Genomic DNA, 20,436 nt, shown 5'->3' with positions numbered 1-20,436 from the left:
GTGTGGTGTTGCAATGCCCTAATCAAAAAAGAAAAAAACAAATATAATATTTTTTTAATCATTTTACACAAAATAGTGAGAAATTATAAAGATGCAAGATGAATAACTAAAGTCAATTTTATTTATGTTAGTCAAAATTGCAAAATTAGTCCCTATGGTTTCATAAAAACTATGGATATAGTCCAAAAAGTTTTCGACTTGTATTGAAGGTCCAAATTTAGGAATTTATTTTGGTTTTGGTCCTGAAAATGTCGAAATGTCTATTTTACCCTTATTATTTCTTTTTTCCATTTTTTATTTAGTTCAGTATTTAAAAAATTATAAAAAAATAAAAAATAAAAAATATCAACCTACCCCTCTCCACGACGCCACCCACCATACCTCCTTCTCCCTCCCCCCCTCTCTCTCTTCTTCTTCTTCTTCTTCTTCTTCTTCTTCTTCTTCTTCTTCTTCTTCTTCTTCTTCTTCACCCCCAAAAAACATGGTTCTTCAATTTCTTTTTCCTACCTTCAAGAACCAACTCTTATTCTTCAGTGATCAAACATAAACACCCCATTTTTGAATCTCTCCCTCTCTCTCTCTCTCTCTTATGTGTTTCTCCCAATCCCTAGATTAGTTTTCCCTCTTCCCTATTATTGCAATTGAAGGTAGTGGTGTTCCCTCATTTTAAGTTTCAATTCAACGACACGTATTCATCCCTCAATCTCCGCTTATAAGTCCACCATACAAAATATATATCCTAAAACTCACAACACAAACAATTTCTTCACATCAATGGTAATGTCGACTGCATCTGCATCTTTCTTCTTTACTTCCCTTAATTTTTCCTAAAATAGAGAGTTGAGCGGGGGGTTCGTCTTCGGTGAGATTTTCCGATGAATACAGGAGGAAGAGGATACCGGTTGATGCTAAATATGGAGGAAATATGATGGATGACATGTAGTCGGCGGTCATTGTACCTCTCGATTTGGAAGAGCTGAGAAATCAAACCCAAACAAGACTTTGTCTCCCTTATTTGGGTATGCAGATCTATAACCTTCTATCTTCATGTACCCTTAATTTGGAACACATCAATTCTTCTTCATCCAGATAACTATCATCATCCGAGAAGTCCACTATGAACCACCTTCATCTACCAGTGGAGACAACCTCCCTCATCTTTGTCTCTTATCCAGTCAAATTAATTATGGCTTCCGATTTATTTATCAATATCTAAAATGAACTAGAAACAATTGACTTTCAAATTATTTGGAAACAATCGATGTTCTCAAAATCAAAATGATAAACTTTGGGTGGAGCTTTTCTATTAATATTTACAAAATAGAATATGTAAAAAAATACAAAAAAAAAAAATAATGGCAAAACAGTCAATTCAAGTGCTCTATGGACCAAAACTACAAAAGTTTTTTAATTTTAGGACCAAAACCAAAGGAAAACCTTTATTTTGGACCATCATGCAAGTTAGAAACTTTTTTGACCTTATCCAAAGTTTTTTTTAATAACACAAACCAATTTTGCAAATTTGTCATTATTTTACAATAATTTTTATTTTTTATTTAACTTCAACTTAATCACTTAAATAGGTCCATGTGGCTTTTTTGAACGAGCCAATCTAAGCTACTCATAAATATTTCTGAACCATCTATGTCTCTAACGACTAAAGGGTCTTGAACATTCTATTTTAAAGGACAATACAAGATATCAGTGGGTCAGAATCTTTGGTATTAAATTGTGTAGTTAAGTTAATAATAAAATCATAAAATAGATATAGATAGAGTGGTATAAATTTGAGAACATTACGCCACCCGTAAGAACAGATTAGGTTACTTCTATAATAAATAATTAATTGGCTGCTTTTGGGGAATTGTTTGTGGTTCTAAAAGGTTAGAAAAAGCTTTTTCCAAGCTTTTATTTGTTATAGTTTATCAAAGTATGACTATGTTTATCAATCACTTATCGTGAAAAAGATTTTGTTGAAATTAATAAATTATTAAAATATTTTAGTTTGATGACATCGTCTAATTATCTTGAAATAAAAGAGGGATTAAGAAAAGGAACTTCCAAATTTATTAATATGTTAGAGTGGTTGAAATCACATGATGTTAAATTGTTATTCAATAACTATGATAATATATGTCTGTAATTTTAGTGTTGTTACATATTTTGGATAAATGTAATTATTCATGATTATCACTTATCAGATGAGAACAATATTTAGGTGGACATACATGTCATGAGTCATGGATCACACACACGATGGTGTAGTTTATTCACAAACATTATAACTCGAGCGTGTCTTCGGGCACCTCGAAACCTTAAACGGATTTTTTTTTACTACAAGTGCAGTGACAGAAGTTGGACAAAAAATGCTAAAATTGAATAAGTTTGGCTTTCCGTCGACACCATAACGAGGAGAGAATGATAACCCTATAGGAGTTATCCCCCTGTTGCAGAGTTCTATAAAAATGTGATATTTTTATTGCACACCAGAGGTTAACTTTGTTCATATTGTATTTAGCTCCAAAACTTTATTAAAAAAAACATGCCTAAAGTATGTGAATTTCATTATCCTTAACATTGTTACACAATGAGTATATAGTCGAACTAATTGTAACCCCTCTTCCGACTACGATAGTAAGCGTATAATTCTTTTTGGCTACACTCTCCAAGGTGAGTTACCCATATTTTTGCAAACTTGTGTCCATGTTTCGTTGTGAATCTCGATCATATATTTTGATATACAAGCATGCAATAGTAATAAATTCATAATTTGTGATTACAATAGATTGAGTGAGAATGTAAACGGACAACAAGTTGCGTCGGTAAACCATTTTGTATGATAAAACCAATTCTTTTGAAGATTACATCCATAGATTTAGGGACATAACATTGTTATGCATGATCCGTTGTCTTCTATTAAGAAGTTTCATCACATCCGACGCAAATAAACCAAACGTATCAAACGCGAATAGTATGAACAAATGTTGATTTTTCATGCATAGTTTCTAATGTTTTGTGACTTTGCATGTATCAACTTTTCAAGCAGTCTACCCTGCCTTAAAATCCCCAACCCTCAAGCGTACCAAAGGGGATACCCCTATAAGGTCAACACAAACATGTTTCTCTTCAACTCATCCAAAAACCAAAACATCAGTCGGTTCAAAGGGGTTTGACATTCCTTCTACCGCGTCTCTTTCTTGACGGAAACCCCGACATGCTTAAATATGTCAAACAAAACATCTCTAACCATATCATGTTAGTATTTGAACCCGGAGGGTTCTTTATAATGAACCGCCTGCTCTACAAAAGAGTCCAAACATGTTTCGCGACACATCGGACAAATCTCGTTAGCCGGAAACATTGAGATCATGAGCCGATGTTTAAGGGTAGTATGATACTCCACATGAGACATATGTTAACGAAACCCATTTATATAGATGACTAGAAGAAAATCTTTAGCATGTAGTGCATGTAAACACTAGAAAACTGTTTTATGCCGAACCGTGATGTCAAAATGCACTTCTATGTCTTAGACAATTTTACTAAAAAAAGTATTTGCTAGTGTATGTTGGGCTTTAGGGGGCAGGGGGTGTCATTATTAGTGAAACTACTAAAGTCAATGCTTGGAAGCGTGTTACGAAGAGATGTCAAAACATAATTATAATCAGAATTCATACCACATATATTGTTACCACGCAAGACGTGGTCTTGTAACGGCTAAGAATGGACCCCTGAGGCAACAAAATCATATGAGATAGGGTCTACGGTCGAGTACAAACTCAAAACACTAAACCTACCGGATAAGGAAGCAAGTCGACTCTAATATATTCCGGACACTTGATATCAATTACTTCACTTAATACACGACACGATATATTATAATATTATGGATGAGATCATATCACATATTCAAGACAAACAAGTATAACATACCAGTCTTTGGCATACCAAAAACATATCTAAATATAAAACTCATAATATCCTTATTAAATTCTTCAATACTTCATTTTTTGATACAAACGTTCGCTTTATCTGTTTTCCATAACACATGATCCAACTAAAAGAAATACTATTTCAATAAGTTATGATAATCAATAAACATATTTATTAGTAACTTATTATAAATTTATTTTATACATCTACTAACATATTGTTAAGTATTAGTTAGGCCATATCCTCGAGATTATTTTTTAAATTCATAATAATTACAAATGTGGAACTATAATAGGTGAAAATATAATATCTAAAAAGATATGGTTCGTTTTTGGTATTAGTGATACTTTTTCCAAAGGAAATCATATAAATTTCATATACTACTCGCATTAAGCGATTCATTTTTATGTAGAAACCTAACACACTAGACAATTATTTTTTTGAGTTTTCTAGAATTTTGTGACAAATTCTAGGAGCATTGTCAGATTAGACCTTCATTTTCTAATCCCAACTTTACGTCTCTTTCTGAGTCTATTTTCTCTAGGCTCCCTTCGAGCTTGATGAAATTAAAAATGCAATTTGGAACTGTGGGAATGAAAAAGCGCTAGGTTCGGACGGATTCTCTTTTAAGTTCCTCAAAGAATTCTGGGAGATAATTCAAGATGAGGTCATGAGATTTATTAAACACTTCGAAAAATATGGTAGCATCTCTAAAGGATGCAACTCCTCGTTCATTACTCTGCTGCCTAAAGTAAATGATCCTCTATCCCTTAATGAATATCGGCCCATAAGCCTTATTGGGTGTGTCTACAAAATATTGGCTAAAGTTCTTGCATCCAGGCTTAAAAGAGTAATTAGATCTATTATCGATGTAGTTCAGACTGCTTTTATCGAAAACACAAACATACTTGATGGTCTAATGGTTATCAACGAAATATGCGTGTGGGCTAAGATATCCAAAACGAAGACTTTTCTGTTCAAGGTGGACTTCGATAAAGCGTTCGACTCTATAAACTGGAAGTATTTGGACTCTATGGTGTCGCAAATGGGATTTGGTGAAAAGTGGAGGTTGTGGATTAATGGGTGCCTTTCTTCAGCAAGGCTTCGGTTTTGACTAATGACTCAGCATCTAAAGAATTTCCAATTACCAGAGGGGTCGCCAAAGGGATCCTCTCTCCCCTTTTCTTTTTATTATTGCCATGGAGGGGATCAATGTTACTATGAAGTCGGCATGTCAAAAATCTTTCTATCATGGAATCAAGATCCCAAATGATGGCCTTGTGCTATCTCATCTCTTTTATGCCGTTGACGTTATTTTTGTTCGTTCTTGGGAGTATCTCAACTTCTCAAATATTTCTCGTATTCTCCGTTGTTTTCACACTGCTTCCAGTTTAAAGGTCAATTTCCATAAGTGTAATGTTTATGGGGTCGGGGTGGCGGAGGGAGAGGTTAAAAATTGTGCCCGTGTTCTTGGGTGCGGGATGGACTCGTTGCCTTTCAAGTTTGTTGGAGTTTCGGTGAGAGCCAACATGAATATCAAAAGGAATTGGCAGTCGGTGATTGATCAGATCCAAAACAAGCTCTCTTCTTGGAAAGCAGGTGCCTTTTCGTTTGGGGGTCTGGCCAACCTTGTTAAATTCGTACTTGGTAGCTTACCTCTCTACTATTTGTCTCTCTTTTTGGCTCCAAAATCCATTATCGAGTATTTATAGAAACTTCGAAGGAGGTTCTTATGGGGAGGCAATGATGTGAAAAACAAAATCAATTAGGTTTCTAGGAAGTAAGTTTTAAGTCCAAAAGAAAAGGACGGGCTTAGCATTGGTTCTCTGGTCTCTCTAAATTGGGCTATGATCACCAAATGGATATGGCGTTTCAAATCACATCTGCATGATCTGTGGCGGAAGATCATTTGTGTTGGTATAGGCCCCTGTTCTTATCACTTTTAAGCTTATACCCAAATAAAGCAAACCACAGAGTTGCAGGGAAAGATTCCCAGTTTTCTTCTTAATCAATTTCGGATAATAAAAAAAATAAGTCTTACAAAGCTTTAAATACTAAATAATAGACAAAAACTGCTAAGCTAAAAACTAAAAAAAAATGTGACCTCCTAAATAGGTGGCAACTACTCCACTTATTCCATTAGACAAAGTCAACACAAGGACTAAATCAGAATTATATTTCCCACATACTTCCCCTTAATTCTGAGCTTTGTCCTTAAGCCTTATAACTCCCAACAAGTCTTTCATCTCCAAGAACTTGAGTCTAGGCAAAGCTTTTGTCAATGGATCTGCTCTTTGTTCCTCACCACTGATATGTTTCACCTTAATTTGCTTCCTTTCAATACAACCTCGTATGAAGTGGAACTTGGTGTCAATGTGCTTACTCCTCCCACGGAAAACAGGATTCTACATAAGAGCTATGGCTGACTTGTTGTCTACATACATCCTGACACATTCTTCCTTCCAACCGGTCAATTCTTTAAGGAGACTCCTTAGCCAAAGTGCTTGGCATGCTGTTGCAGTTGCTGCCATAAACTCTGCTTCACAGGAAGATAGGGCCACAGTTTGTTGTTTCTGGGACGACCATGTGATTGGATTACCTGATAGATAGAAAATCATTCCTGTTGTACCCTTTCTACCATTGATATCCATTCCATGGCTACTATTACTGAATCCAATAAGCCGTTTATCACCACCTTTCTTGTACATTAGACCAAAGTTGGTTGTCCCCTTTATGTATCTCAAAATGTGTTTGACTACTTTGAGAGGGCTCTGCTTTGGTGATTCCATGTATCTACTCACTACTCCAACTGAGTAGCTCAAATCAGGTCTTGAGTGGATGAGATAGCGAAGACTTCCAGTGAGGCATCGATACTCGGTAGCATTGACTGGTACTCCATCTTCATCTTTTGTCAAACCCAGTCGAGGTTCCATTGGATATTGAGATGGGTTGCACTCTCCCATGCCTACTATTTGAAAAATCGTTTTAGCATATCCTGCTTGACTAATTGTAATGCCATCCTTGTCTTGGTGAACCTCTATCCCCAGGTAGTAGGATATGGTTCCCAAGTCACTCATATCAAAAGACTTCAACATCGTTCTCTTAAATTCAGCAACTAGTACTTCACTTGAACCCGTCACAATCAGGTCGTCCACATAGACCCCGACAATCAAAGACCTGTTTGACTTTTGGAGTTTATACATAGGATATTCCTGTTGACATCCATTTCTTTCAATGTTTTATCAAGCCTATCATTCCACGCCCTTGGAGCCTGACGTAGGCCATAGAGAGCCTTGTTCAACCTGTACACCATGTTCTCCTTTCCTGCGATAACAAAGTCGGTTGGTTGTGTGACGTACACTTCTTCTTGCAGAATCCCATTTAAGAAGGCCGATTTCACATTCAAATGATGAACCTTCCATCCTTCACTTGCAGCCAAAGCCAACAATGTCCGAATTGTTTCCAAACGTGCCACTGGAGAGAAAGCTTCATCGAAATCGACACCCTTTTGTTGTACATATCCCTTTTCCACGATTCTTGCCTTGTATTTGGTTACGTTTCCTTCCGCATCCTTCTTCAATTTAAACACCCACTTTAGCCCTATTGCCTTATGCCCATTGGGGAGGTGGGTTAGTCTCCAAGTTTCGTTCTTTTCAACAGATTCCAGCTCCTGTTTCATTGCAGTTGTCCATTCTTTGTCACCTGAAGCTTCTTCCTATGTGGTGGGTTCTTCACCTGCATACATCAAGACTTCTGAATCTTCTTGCAGCACTTGCGTTTCTTCATATATATCGGTCAGGGATCGAAAGCCACGAATTGGCGTGTCGTCGTATGTTTCCCTGTGAACTTCATCTGGTGATGGAGATAAGGTATCCGCAATTAAGCTTGGTGATTCATTTCCAGCTTGTAATTGACCATGTGATGTCGATTGTGAATGACTTTCGTTTGACTGTGGATTAGGGCTTCCAAACTCAACTTGGGTTGGATCGAATTCTCCCACATTCTCTTGGGCTACTCCTTTACTGGGAAATCTAACCCAATTGTTGCTTAAAATTAGGCCTTCTTCTTGGACCTTAGCCCATTCCCACATTCTCTTCTCTTCGAATACGATGTCTCTAGAAACACATATTTTGTTTCTTTCAGGGAAATATAAATGGAATACCTTGCTTCCTTCCTCATTTCCCAAATACACCAGTTTCTCACTCCTATCGCTCAATTTTGTGAGCTTGTTTGATGGCACCTTTGCGTGAGCGACATAGCCAAACACTCTAAAGTGTTCAAGTGTGGGTTTCTTCCCCTGTATGCCTTCATATGGAGTCACATCTTTCACTCCTCTTGTCGGGACTCGATTTAGAATCTGCATAGCGTGGCGAACGGATTCCCCCCGAAGTACTTCTAGAACGTCCATTGCTTTCAACAAAGACCTGGTGACCTCAAGGATTGTGCGATTCATGCGTTCTACAACCCGATTCTGTTGAGGGGAGTAGGGTGCAGTTAGTTGCCTCTTGATTCCTTCCTGATTGCAGAACTCAGCGAATTCATTTGACGCGAATTCACCACCACGATCAGTACGCAACATTTTTAGCTTGTATTTCCCTTCACCTTCTACTCGATTCTTGAACCTCTTGAAGGCAGGGAGAGTTTTACTTTTGGATTTAAGCATCGACACCCACATGTACCTGCTGTAGTCATCCACAATGAGGAGAAAGTATCGATTTCCAGCTAGTGTTTGGGGAGTTATAGGACGTCACAAATCTGCATGAATCAATTCAAGTGGAGAGCTTGCACGCCACTCTGCTTCTTTCAGGAACGGATATCGGGTCTATTTGGCAACTAAACATCCCTCACAGATCTGTGTGGGATGGTGATTTCTTGGCACTCCCCGTACCATGTCCTTTACCACCATAGACTTGATCACACGGAAGTTTACGTGACCCAATCTTGCATGCCACAGTCATGCCGTATCATCTATGCTCGCACTAAGGTATACAGGTTGTGTTGTATGCAAGACAATCTTGTACAACTTGTTCTTTGAACGTTGTACCTTCATTTTCAACCTGTTGCTAGCATCATGAACCCTTAAGAATTCATGAAGCATCTCGATCTTGTATCCCACTTCTGTCATCTGTCCTAGGCTAAGTATATTACTTTGTAAAGCTGGGATGTAATATACCTCAGAGATGACTTGTCGCTCTCCATTTTTGCATTCCAAGAGAATTGTACCCCTTCCTTTGATCTAAACTTTAGACCCGTCCCCAAAACGCACCTTCCTTGTTACTCTTTCATCAAGTTCTGCAAAGTACTAACGCACCCCTGTCATGTGGTTACTGGCCCCATTATCCAAGTACCATGTATCCTTCTCATTTTCTTTTGTTTCTGGGAACACTTTGTCTTCATTAAGCAATACCCAGTTATATGTATCTTCAGACAGTTAATAAAAGAGCGTGTTCTTCTTCATGTACCTGTGTGAGATTGACATCAGCCTCCTTCCTCTTAGGATTGGGGCATTCTAATGCATAGTGTCCAAACACATCACAGTTGAAGCACTTTATGTGACTCTTGTCTCTTCCCTTTCCTTACCATTGTCTCGAGATTGTTGGTGATTACCTCGACCACCTCTACCCCTTGATCCTCCTCTTCCTCCACGATGGCCTCCTTGACCTCCCCTCTCGCTGTGAGATGAGCCACGGCCTCTTCCTGCTGAGTTGGTGGAGTTTTTGTTTGACTTTTGACCCATTTTCCCCTCTGATCGGGTGAGCAGCAGACTAGCTTCAACATTAGTGGTTTCGGTACGACTTCTTAACCGATCCTCATAAGCTTTGAGTCTTCCAAAATCTTCTTCAAATGGCATGGTATCCAAATCTGAATATTGCTCAATGGAGGCTACAAGTTGTAGATACTTTTCTGGGAAAGACTCAACCAACTTCCTCACCAAAGTGTTGTCTTCTATTGTTGCATCGAGGCTAATGTATTTTGAGTTAATCCCACTCAACTTTCCTGCAAACTCATCTATTGACTCTCCTTCTTTCATCCTCAGTGCATCAAACTCACTCTTGAGTGAGTGCAATCTTGCCTTTTGCACTCGATCCGCACCCAGGTACCGAATTTTCAAAGATTCCCACACTTCTTTTGCAGTTTTCTTCTTGGCTACCTGCATGAGAATATCCTCTGGTATTGCTTGCAAAATGTAGGCCCATGCCATCTTCTTCTTCCTCTCATCCACAGTCACTCCGGCAGATGATTCTATGGATTCCCAAACACCTTGAGCATCCATAATGGCCTCCATCTTGATTGCCCATGTGGTATAGTTTGTTGAAGTCAGCAATGGACACTGGAACGACACCCCACCGTTATCTTTTGTGACCTGATGGCTAGAACTCGTCATGTTACTATATCTAATATACTTGGGCATAAAATGGAAGGCTCTGATACCAAGTGTTGGTATAGGCCCCTGTTCTTATCACTTTTTAAGCTTATACCCAAATAAAGCAAACCACGGAGTTGCAGGGAAAGATTCCCAGTTTTCTTCTTATTCAATTTCGGCTAATAAAAACAAAGACTTACAAAGCTTTAAATACTAAACAATAGACAGAAACTGCTAAGCTAAAAACTGAAAAAAAAAAAAAAAACGTGACCTCCTAAATAGGTGGCAACTACTCCTCTTATTCCATTAGACAAGGTCAACACAAGGACCAAATCATAATTATATTTCCCACAATATGTGGGATACATAACTCTTGCAGGAAACTGGTGTCTGCTCTTGCCAAGAAATCTATTCCGGGCACCTGGTATAACATTAATAAGGTTCTTATAAATCAAATGTTATTGGAATTCCTCTTTCTTCTGTGTTCGAGTTTCATGTGGGATTACGAGAGTCCATGCTGTTTTGGCTGGACAACTGGAAGGGTGATGGGGTCCTTGCTGACAGGTTTCCCATGTTTTTGAGTTGGAGAAAAGAAAATCTTGCTTCATTAGTGAGCGTTTGTCTCTGGGTCTTGGGGGATAGACTTGGAAGCGGTATCCAAATTCTTCAGTGGATTATGATGAGATGGTGGCTTACAACTTGCTGTCTCTAGCTTATCTCTCGGCGCTAAGTCTTACAGGTGGATGTCTATTCTATCCCACGATGGGAATTTTTATGTGCGTGATTTGAGGTCGCTTATTGATTTTCTCGTGTCTAAATCAATGTTGAACGTCACAATTTGGTTGTAGATTGTTCCTTTGAAGGTCATCGGTTTCATCTGGAGAGCCTGCATCGACAGGATACCCACTGATGTGGCTCTTGTTCGAAGAGGAGTGAGCATTCAGAATATGGGCTGCTCGTGGTGCGATATGAGGTCGAAAGATTCGAAGCATATTTTTGCAGGTTGTGCATTTGCTCAAGAGGTTCTATCTCAAATTTTAAGGTGGTTTCATATTCCATTTCAAGTCTTTGAGTCCATCTACAAGATTATTTCATTTGCAGCAGATTGGGGCAATTGTCCAAAAAAATGAAAAATCTTCATCACCATCTTATACGAACTGTTTTGGTGCATCTGGAAGGCGTGAAACGACAAATTCTTCAACAATAAGTGATCCTATCCAGATAAGGTGGTGGGTGAGGTGATTTCTTTAGTTTTTAGTTGGGTAAAATATCGAGGGTGGTTCCATAATTGTAATTGGATTGATTGGTGTTGTTGTCCATTTAACATTATGTAACCTTTTTGTTGTTTTTGTTTCCCGACTGAGGTTTTTTCTTAGCCGTGGTTTAATAAAGTTTGCCGTTTCAAAAAAAAAGTTTTCTAGAATTTGGAAGTTACTAGGTCAAATATATATGCTATAAAAATAAGACCCTTTGTTTTTGACAAAACATTATCGTCATTCGAGATAGTAATTTTGTTTTAAGATGTTAGAAAATATTTATTGATTAATACGAAATCGAATCCAAATGGTATAACCACAAGAACATGGAAAAATAATCTAAGGAAATGAGCTGAATCCAACTCCTATGTTGAGAGAATGTTGACTAAGTCACAAGACACACTTTCCATAACTTTCGCCTACAACATTGGACATATATATATATATATATATATATATATATATATATATATATATATATATATATGTATATATGTGTGTGTATGTGTGTGTTTCTAACAACTATTGTGTGCATGTATAAACCAATGAAAATTTAAGAAAAAATAAATCGTTAATAATAAATATAAGGGTATAATAGTAATCTATACTATAATTAATTATGGTAAATTCATAAAATCAAATGATATCCCCTTTCAATTAGGTTATCAGTTTTACAACCCCATACCCCATAACACCACCACTCTTTCCCCGTATTTATCTAAAACCATCGTCCACAATCATCATCATCATGGCTACCGACCACCACCATCATCATCTCCATTGCCGACTCTTTGTGCTATGCGATCGATCCTAAACCACCCACGGTCAAAGATGACAGGAGCACCGGAGGGAAGGACATCGGAAATAGAAATAAGAATCGAGAATTGACCTTGTAGGGCTCGTTTGATAGACGTGATTTTATTTGGATATTTTCTTGATAATCATGAAGTGGGGTCTGGACCTATTGATCAATCTGTGATGCCTTTTAATTTTATGATTCCTTTGGCCAAGATTCATAAATATTGATGCTTCCCTTAATTCTTTTTATGGTATTACCAATCTCAATCAGGCTCATGTTCTTTGTTTTTATTTGGTATTGAAAAAATTATAGTTTGATGTTCTCTAAAGATTTTTTTTTATTTTGCTTCCGATCACACTAAGCCTTTCATATGATTTTGGCTTGTTTGATGATAATGCCTAACAAGTGTTTGTTGAAATGCTTGAAAGAGAATCTAAAGAATTTAACCTTGTGGTATACATTATGTCCGAATTACTTGCAACAAATGTTTTATGTAATTGTTTAAAAAAGTAATTAATTTGTCTGTGTATTATTTTGGCTCAACTTGTGGTTTTGAATTAGAATTTCTATTGTCCCTCATTATTGTATATTGGGAATCTAAAATTATATTAGCAGTAAATACAATACTTTTGAATGTGTTCGATGTATTATGTCAGAATGTATTCTGACAGAATAAAATCTATGTATTCTGCCAGAATGTATTTTATGTATTCTGTCATATTCTATGTATTCTACTAGAATATATAAAGTGGTAGTTAATTGCAAGTAACATGTTTTTAACCATTATTAGTTTTTGTTGTATTTGTGATAGGAATGGCTGGAAGAATGCGTTGAAGACCTAATAGGACTAACTTGAAGAATGAATAAAGTTTCATCATACTCATAATTTAAGAATGTTGTTATTTTTTAAGAATTTTATTCATTTTTGTTGATATTCTTTTAGAATATGAATATATTTTTATTAAAATGTATAAGACTTTTAGTCTGTAAGAATATGTATGAATTTGTATTTATGTCCGGATGTATATAAGAATATATTAGAATGTTGTTATTTTTCAACCTCGGATTCAAAAATTTTGTTATTCTTCAATAATATTCTAATAGAATAAAATTCTCAAAGTGTAGCATTCTAGGAGAAAAATATTATGATTAAATAAAATCGGTTATGTTTACAAATTACGTTAGAATTAAAAATGATTAATTAAAAAAATTCAGTTTTTTAAAATAAGGAGAATTAATTATCCCTAAAAATCCGAAAATTTCCTTTTATAAATTTAGTTAATTGTCCAAAATACCCTTATGCTAAATTTTTTATGGTAATGTTATCCCATTGTAATATCATACACTCTCAAATCATGTGCATTGATTAATTTCATCTATCAGTCCTGATCTGTGCATTTTGGCACCCAATAGTTAATAAAAACAAAGTAACCAAAATATATATATATATATATATATATATATATATATATATATATATATATATGTAGGGAGTACCGAGCTGGTACTCAAGACCACTGAGCTGATTCAGCAGGTTCGGAGTAGGCTCTAGACAGCTCAGAGTTGGCCGAAGAGTTATAGTGACAGACGCCGGTGAGACTTAGACTTTTAGGTGGGAGATATGGTTCTCATGAAGGTGTCACCTTGGAAAGGTATCATCCGGTTCAGGAAGTGGGGCAAGCTGGGCCACAGGTATATTAGTCATTTCAAATTTTTGGTATGGGTGGCCCAGGTCGCGTATCATTTAGATCTTCTAGTCGAGCTCAGTCAGATTCATAGCACGTTCCACGTCTCTCAGCTGCAGAAATGCTTAGTGGACGATTCCGCAGTGGTACCTTTGGAGGATATTCAGGTGGATGACTGCCTAAATTATATTTCAGAGACCGATAGAGATTCTGGATCGGAAGACGAAAACCTTAAGGAGGAAGGTTGTCAAGTTGGTGAAGGTACAATGGCAACACAACAAGGGTTCAGAATGGACTTAGGAGCCTGAGGATAAGATGAGGGAGCACTATCCCGGGTTATTCGGGGCAACGAATATTCAGGACGAAGTTTGAATCAAGTGGGGGAGAATTGTAACACTTAAATCCTGGTATGTTTCTTTATTTCCCTTGTTAATATAAAAGTTACATTTTGGTCCTCGGGCAGTACGTGGGGCATACCACATGGTACGCTTAGCGTACAAGCTGTAAAGCGAGTACGTGGGGGGTACGACTTAGTATGCTTAGCGTATTGATGTGAAGTTGAGACAAGACTCCGGACACGTATGATGGGCGCACATTTATGTACACGGGGCGTACGCGAAATATGTTGAAACCCTAATTTAGGGTGTTGTGCCATATAAAGACCTTAAGTCCGCATGGCTGGCCTCTTTACCCGCCTCCATTGCCATAAAATGCCTAAATCGACCGTTAAGGTTCTTTGTCGTGTTCTTGGGCTATTAAGAAGACTTCGGTGCCCATTTTTTCCTTTGTGAAGGAAGTGGAGAAGCTTGAAGTTTCCTTGCTTGGTGAGAAGGTTTTGGATCCAGAATCATCATCTTTTGTGCAAGCTTTCCGAGGTATCAAGTTTAAATCTTGGCTTTTAAATATTTAGATCTCTTCATGGTTGCTTTGTTATGCTTTTGGTCCTTTTTTGGGTTGATAGATCTGGGCTTGTTATGGAATCCTTAAGCATAAAGGTGCAAGCTTTATGGTATTTTTGGTCACATGCATGAACGTAAAGTTACCTACTTTATGTGATATTCCAGCTGAAGGAAGTCAGATCTATGTTTCGGGGCTATGTCTTAAGGGATTAAGGACTAAAATCGAGTTTTGGCTGAATGGGTGAGTAGGATGGGCATACAAGAAGGTACATTTACTGGACAAGCCCTTAAGCAAATATGTTGCACGTACATGCTAGGTGCGGTGCGCCTTGCGTACTATGTCTGGTGGACTGCGCATGTTTGGGCTTCGGGTCTGGGCTATCTTTTGGGCTTAGATGCTTGGGGAATTTTTGGGCCACCTGAATGAAGGTATTTGGACTAGGAAACATTGTTGGTCCTTAGGGTAAGGCCCATGTAGGGATTTGGACCTAATTTGGAAAATTGGGCCATATGTGGGCCTTGGGTGGATAATTGGTTTTTAGGCCTTTTAGATTGAAAGTTTGGGCCTTAGTCTTGGACCAAGCTAGGTAAGGGGTAAAATATTCTTTTTACCTTATGTATGGATTGCAAGATATAGATTTGACTCTAATTGTTAATTGGGTGTTATTTGATATTGATAGCTCAGGGATTTGTTAGACCAGTAGCCGGGGATTATCAGTGTGATACGGTAGTCTGAGGTGAGTTTCCTCACCATGTGTAGCAGGTTGAAGGTACCAATACCGACCCACGCTTTGTTATGCTAGAATACTCGTTGTCTGTATGATACTAGTACGTATGCTTAATGGGTGGGGCACGATGATTATTCTGTATGCTATTACTTGTTATGTAGTATGAATTGTATGTGAGCGGGGCCCATTATTCGAGCTAGGGCGGGGCCCGTTATACTTATTAGGGGGGGGCATTATGCGAGTTAGGGCGGGGCCCATTATGCGAGTTAAGGCAGGGCCCATTACACTCTTTGGGTGGGGCCCGTTATGTGTTATATGATTTGGTATGCGGTATCTTGGGGAACTCAGTATGCTTTGTACTTACGGTTTTCAATTTATGTTTTAGGTAGTTTAAGTCCCAAAGGGAAGGTCTCGGGATGATTGCAGAGCACACACCACCTCGTTCTGTTGTTTATGGTTCACTCTGATTGATATGTTGTTTGACACATTTATTTTATTTGGTTTCTACCGATGATGTTTTGCAGAGCGCACACCACCTCGCCGAGTCCCTCTTTGTCCAAAACTATACAGTCGATTATAATGGGTCTTAACGCATTAAAACAATAGATCTGGCCTCCTAGGGTCCATTTTATACGTAAAGCTACAGACTTGATGTACATGCATGGGGCCTTTGGCTCAAAAAGCCATAAAAGGAGGTCTACAAGATGCATGAGGTGTTTATGGCAACAAAGTTGGCACCTTTATGCCATAAAGAACCCCCAATAGCCCTAGATCCGAAGTGCAACTCTAAGCACACCCACAATATCCGATTTTTACTTCTTTATACTCATAAAAAGGGTAGAAATAGCCCCAAATCAAAATCTAAGAGATAGATGGTCAAGGTTCCAACTTTTTACCTTGAATGAGCTGAAAATGAAGTAAAACTTTTGGATCTCCTTGCTTCTACTTGAACTTCCAAGCTTCCTTCTTCTTATCCAACTTCAAACACACAAAAAAGCACCAAAAGGCTAAAGAACACTCAATAAGTGTTTAGGGTTTCAATCTAGGGTTTCTCTGAGTTGGAAGGGTGATGGAGGCTGGTTTGGGACGAGATAAAGTGTTTAAATAGGGTGCAAACCCTAAACATTAGGGTTTTGTCCAGACAGCTCCTACTCGCTGAGTTGGTCTCCCGACTCGTCGAGTAGATCATTAAAACCCCCGCATAATGTCGAGTCTTCTCGACGAGTTGGGCCTCCAACTCACCGAGTCCTAGAATAAATTACAACAATACTTGAATTTAAATACGTACCAGGAACCAAGTGTTACAATGATAACTCATAATTTGGTATTGAAATATACGATTAGTGTACGAATAAGTAAACAACTTTACTTAGTTTTATTAAATAATAAAACTACAATACATTATTTTATAATACAACTGGTGAACCCATGCACTTACATTTACAGAGTTTTCATACAAGTACAAATACATAACACTATTCCAGCATAGAGAAAACATACATTTTATGGTTTTAAGTGAATTAAAACTATATCATACTATTTCAGAGTATAGTAACATTTACACATTTAAAACGGAAAATATAGGATTTTCTTGGAGAAGATACTTACATTTTCAAGGAACAAATGACAAATTTTATTTACAAACATGCTTGAACTCACCAACTTAATTGTGAACACTCTTTTCAAAACTACTTGTATTCTCAGGAAATCAGTAAACAAGTACCACAGGTTTTGAGGAGACTGAGCTTCATTGAGTCACGTCCTTTAGTTTTTTCTATACATTTTGATGTCAATATGAATTGATTTTAAAACAAATGTAAAACTATATTTTGTCAATGTAATGGTTGTTGTACTTTGGTTACTATTATGCAATTGTTGTGATACTGAACATGACGTCATCCGCCCCTGAACATTTCCGTCGTTTCGGTTTGGAGGTGTGACATGTGGTACAAGTTAGTGTACGTAAGACTTTCATCCAATGGTGGGACGTACTTAAAATAGTTCGAAAGTGAAATTATTAGGTTATTTGTTTATTTTTAAACTATTTGTGAGACCTACTTAAAATCTTTCGAAAGTGAAAATATTAGGTTATTTTTGTTTATTTTAAACTAGTTGTGAGACCTATATGTTATATAAATTTATTGAAAAAAATAAACAAATATGAAAATCTAATAATTTACAAAATTTAAATTTGTAAGAGATGTTCTTAAATTATTAAAAGTGAAGTGCTTATTTATCTTTTAAATTTAAACTAATAATTTAAATAAATAAACAATTAAAATAATTAGATCTAATTTAGAAATTTGTAACTTATAAGAAAAATTACATTAATTAGTTGGAAATACATTTATTATTATATTTAAGTATTATATAAATAAAATTTAATAAAATAAAAAAAACCACAAAATGACATATGAATATAATTTAATTTAAATTTACTAAAAATTGACATGTCGCATAATGCATAAGAAGATGACAAATTACAAAGTTATTTTCATTTATTAGAAAGGATTGAAGGGTTTTGACAAAAAAAAAATCAAAATGGGACGTGTCGCTATAGAGAGTTTAAATGTTTTATTGTAATTAATTTGGTTTGTAAAAATAATATATTAATCCCAAAAGACTTCTAGTCTAGTGATATTTGATGTTGCTTTTTTCTTTTTGTGGAATGTTCAAGTGTTGTTTGGGACATAAACAAATTTAAAAGTAATTTAAAATAAAACAAATTTGTCGATAAAAAATATATAATAATATTAAATTTGAAGATGACTTTTGTTGAAAACCATATTTACAGTGACACGTGTCACTATAAAAAGCTTAAACATATCATTTTGGTCAAATTGAAAATTTATAATTTAGAATAAATTATGATTAGGTGACCTTTCTAGCAAACCATATTTAAGAGTGTTGTGTGGATTTGCATAAAGATAAAACACCTCATTTTTGAGCAAGTAGCCCACAAAATTGATTAGCGATTGAAAAGTTGGCGAATTTCTTAGAGATCATGTTTGTCTTGCACGATGGAGCTAAAACGTCTAGTTATATGCAATTTGTTTGTGAAACTTAACATTGACAAGAAGTTAGAATAACTTTATTTTAAAATGTTGCTTGAAGTGATGCTTGCTACTACGAAAGCATATACATCCTATCATTCCAAAGTAACATGTAAACACTAGTTATTGGGAAGACGCAATGCATTTTGTAGTGATTGAATTTTCAGATTGACACATAACATTAGACAAATTTCAACATATTAACTAGTGGTGCACAAAAGATCCGTGATAAGTAGTTTTTGTGGATTTTCATCAAATCAACGTATGTAGAATGATGAATGCCATTATCAAGGCTTTGAACACATGACTAATCAGTTAGCAACTGTATAAGATGTATTGAATTTTTATTGAACTTTTTTGATAAGATATTTTCTAGTGACATACGATATGTCATAACATATGAATAAACTAAGGCGGTAGTAATGATCAAGATAAGGATATCTGATTGATCGTCTAGTTCACTTTTTTGATCTATATTTCACCATATATTTGGATATATCACAAATAATTAGTGGGATAATATAAAAAACCAGTTAATGTCTTAGGCATAAGAGTTGCTGAATCCCTTTGGAGGTGTCTAGAAGGTGTGATTCAATCCAGAAGTTATTGCTTGGAATGTTCGTCAAGACTTGGAATATCAACTAAGGATTCCTAATCTTATCATGAGCAATAAGGAATGTTACATTAGGAATGTTTTAGTTGTTAAGTTTCCTAGTTGTACTCTCATTTTATCAGTATATATAGATGTGTTAGGATCATCTAATGTAATTCACTCTAGATTGAAGTTTTGAGTTATTTTTTCTTCAATAAAAGTTCCATCGAGTTACGACTGCATATCTTCTTGTTTTGTTTTGTTTTTTTTTTTTTTTTTTTTTTTTTTTTTTTTTTTTTTTTTTTTTTTTTAATTGGTATCTGAGCTGAACGTGTTTTTCTTCTGTTCTTCTTCAGTGTATCAGAAGCTGTCTTAAGAAGCCGAACCTGTTTTTTCTGAATTTATGGTTTTTTGACCCAACAACAGATTTTTTGCTTTCTGTTTTTGCTGTGTTTGAAGAACTGTCAACTTTTTTTGTTGCATGGGTTTTCTGTCCTTGTGAAGACTGATGACATCCCATATCTTTTTTCTTGTTCTGAGATCGTATGCAAAAGATAGATTTGATTAGTCTAATTTTCATTTGGCGGTGATCGTGAGCAGTTTTCTATTTTTTGTAAGAATTCATGAAATAAGCAAAACCAAATTTGATCAGAAATGAACATGATCACTAAAACTTGGAATTGTCAAGTTATTGATTTCACGTGGAGAAATTTTTGCTTGTGTTTGTAGTAAATAACCAAATCAGTTTCTTTCCGGTTTCGTGTGGTGGGTTACAAAGATTTGGATCAATGCAGCTAAGGAAGGATCAAAAATCAAATTATGATGTAAGAGGGAGAATCGTCACAACCACCGGCAAAGGAACACACGTCTCTAACATTCCAATGCCCGACTTTGACATTGGGGAACTAGATGATTTGGAGGATGTGCATGGAGGTGCTACTCAGGATTCATGGTGTTTGAGATATGATCGATCTCAGACTAGATGGCGTCAAGAAGAACAACATCGTGAAAGGATTGTTGTTTCAGTTGATTCCGGAAGACTTAATTCTTCAAATTGGTAATCTGAAAATTGGAAAGAGAGGTGGGATGCAAGAAAAAACACGAAATCTAGGAGCCAATAGAGTGAA

At 36.4% G+C, this 20,436-nt stretch overlaps 1 pseudogene; it reads right to left on the bottom strand.

The window, feature by feature from the left end:
- Positions 1–6,338: 6,338 nt before the first annotated feature.
- LOC145098207 (secreted RxLR effector protein 161 pseudogene) lies at positions 6,339–7,028 on the bottom strand (annotated as a pseudogene).
- Positions 7,029–20,436: the final 13,408 nt, after the last annotated feature.

The sequence above is a fragment of the Lactuca serriola genome, chromosome 4, assembly GCF_051521515.1.
Source record: "Lactuca serriola cultivar US96UC23 chromosome 4, Lser_US96UC23_V15, whole genome shotgun sequence".
NCBI lineage: Eukaryota > Viridiplantae > Streptophyta > Magnoliopsida > Asterales > Asteraceae > Lactuca > Lactuca serriola.
Note: the sequence above shows the minus strand (reverse complement) of the source record. Positions and strands in the feature narration are given on the sequence as shown.